This window comes from Jatropha curcas, chromosome 11 (genome assembly GCF_041381405.1).
Source record: "Jatropha curcas cultivar XTBG-Jc1 chromosome 11, XTBG_Jcur_1.0, whole genome shotgun sequence".
Classification (NCBI taxonomy): Eukaryota; Viridiplantae; Streptophyta; class Magnoliopsida; order Malpighiales; family Euphorbiaceae; genus Jatropha; species Jatropha curcas.
This window is the reverse complement of record NC_143161.1, coordinates 14,786,768-14,789,545: the sequence shown is the minus strand read 5'-3', so window position 1 is coordinate 14,789,545 and position 2,778 is coordinate 14,786,768. Positions and strand designations below refer to the sequence as shown.

The 2,778-nt window shown below is 24.4% G+C and overlaps 1 non-coding gene across 1 annotated transcript; it reads left to right on the top strand.

The window, feature by feature from the left end:
* Positions 1–1,815: 1,815 nt before the first annotated feature.
* LOC119370016 (U6atac minor spliceosomal RNA) lies at positions 1,816–1,946 on the top strand. Its single transcript, XR_005177569.1, has one exon. It is a non-coding gene; the product is annotated as a U6atac minor spliceosomal RNA (small nuclear RNA).
* Positions 1,947–2,778: the final 832 nt, after the last annotated feature.

Here is a 2,778-nt window from a genome sequence, read left to right as displayed (position 1 = left end):
ATCAAAATACTGAAATTGTCCAATCACGGCATAAAAAAATAAAAATTTTAAAAATTTCTAAAAAAAGAAAAATACAATACTAAACAAAGACAAATATTGAACTTTGAGCTTTTATATAGATATGTAGATTTTTTTTTTTTTTTAATGTCTTATGCTAGAAATCCAATTCGCTTACATATTAATTACACCCTTATATATTCAAATAAAATCATTAATGATTATTAGTATTATCTTTTAGTCTATTATATTAATAACCACATAATAGTAATTATTTATTTTTAGATTTTTATTTACTTCGTAGAATTCTTTAATAGAAAAGTAAAATATTGTGATAAATTATTTTTAAATAACCTAAAAGATTTTACTTAATATTTGAAAATCCAATGTTTAGAAGTATAAAATAAATATTTTGTATAGATTTAATAAATTTTCATAAATAAAAAAAGGTAAAACAAAATACTTAATATGAAATTTATAAAAATTTAAGGATCTAATTCACACAGTAAAAATTCAGAATTTAATATAAAAAAAATGGAATAATAGTCAGAAACTAATATTATTTAAAATAATATTATATTAATTTATAAAGTAAATAACAAAATATAATAGGAAACCCGCAATGAATATATATATAAGTAATACCTTTACTTTATATGATATATTTATTCAGCTTAGTTATTTAAAACAAAATACAACCACAAAAAAATTATTTATGTAATATACAAATAAAATTTAATTGTAATTTTAATTTTATCCCTTTCAAAAAAAAAAGTTTAATCTAATTTTATTCAACGCTCTTAGAGAGAACCCATTAATAATCCAACAAAAATTTCTCTCAAATTGTATATTAAAATAGCTTTAACGACATTATTTTATTTGATTTTAGTTTATTTTATACTTCTCCTGTCCAGTTAAATTTATCTCAATTTTTAGAAAAATAAGTGTAATTGACTAATTTGCCCTTTCAATTAATGCTCATTTAATTGACACAATATCTAGTGTAGATATCTATATAAAAGTGCAGTTAGAATAAAATACTTAAAGCTACTTTTTTTTATTTTCTAAAAGTGACAATATTTATTGGAATAAAGGAAAAAAATATCTAAAATCTCTAAATTTTAAATGAAATTAGATGCTCATTTTGTCCGAAAATATAAATCGTTTAATATTTTTCATCAGAATTAAAAAAATAATTAATTCTCCTAAATTATAATAAAAATAATCTAGTGTAACGAATTTAAAATATGAGTGTATAGCAATTTACTTTTAAAAAGATAGGGATAAATTTTTTTTTTTTTTACTTTTAAAAAGATAGGGATAAAATATATATATATTTTTTGTAAAATGTAAGGGTATGATTATAGTTTTTCAATAAAAACTTAATTTTAACAGAAAAAAAAGTGAAATCTTAGTTAAACTCAGTGGATGTTTAACATGGATAATTATCATTCTCTAACTTAAATTTAATAAAAATAGTTATGTTTAGTCTTGATAAATAAAAGAATTCAATAAATTAGGAATTTAAATGTTTTTTTTTTTTTTTTTTCTTTTGCAAAGTTACAGTTAAAGGTAATGATAAGAGAAATCAACAACAAAATATTATAGATAAGCCGATTAGCTAGGAGCCCAATTGTAATTGCTAGGCCCAAATTTTAAAAAGCTTCACCCAGGAATTTAAGTTGTCTAGCCTTACCCAGGAGCCCAAAAAGCTTTCCAAAACTATGGGCCCATTATATTACTACCTGCCATAATCCCACATTGCTTATTTATAGAATGCATTGCTTCTTTATATTTAGCTATACGCCTGAGAGTTACGTGTTCGTAGAAAGGAGAGATGGTTGGCATCTCCCCTGACAGGGACGGGAACAGCCTTCGGGCTTACCTGTTACCAACACATTCGGTTAAGGCTACCCACCTTTGAGGTGGATCTATAACCAATTTTTTTCAAACCTTTTCTTGCTTTTTTCAGACTAATTATGATCAAGGTTGGTCTATAACTTTATTTTTCCTTTTCTTGTTTTTTAAAGACTAATTTTGATATTCTTTTTTCTCTGGGCCTTGCAGATCTTGCTTTTGTTAGCATTGGGTGCATGTATCGATACCTAAACTGTAAAGAATATTTTCTAATATTGGAAATTTAAGGCACAACCTAACCCACACAATTCCATCAAAATTCACTAGCAACCAAACAACACCAATATCTCATTAAACAGTAGCAACAAAAACAATCCTCTCAGCAATACGGTATAGTAATGCAATAAAGAATCTCAAGAAGCTAAGGGGACTAAATATAACTTAACACTAGAATATGCTTGGAGATTGAGATTCGGAATTAGATTTGTTTCATTTATCATTATATTATGTTTTAGGGTGCAATTTAAGTTAATTTAAATCTTAGGGTTAGCTGTCTTAATAGCAGTTAGCTATTCTATTAGTAGCTTTTAGCTAGTAACTGTTTATATGACGGTTTAAATTAGGAAGTATTTGGTAAAAATAATTGTTTAACTTAAAATGAAAAAAAAAAAAACAATAGTTACTTAATTAGTTTGGAGGAAAAAAAAGGGTCTGATTGTCAAAAAAAAAAAAAAAAAAAAGCTAAATACTAAACACTAAAAGCTACATGTTATAGTGTTTAACATTTTCGTAAAAAGCTCCCTCAACCCCTAAAAGCTATTAGAAAAATAATTCTACTGAACATTATAATTAATAGAGGCAGAGTATTGACTTGGTCAAAAAGCTAAAAAGTACTTCCTCTGTTCTAATTATATAAAGAAAAAT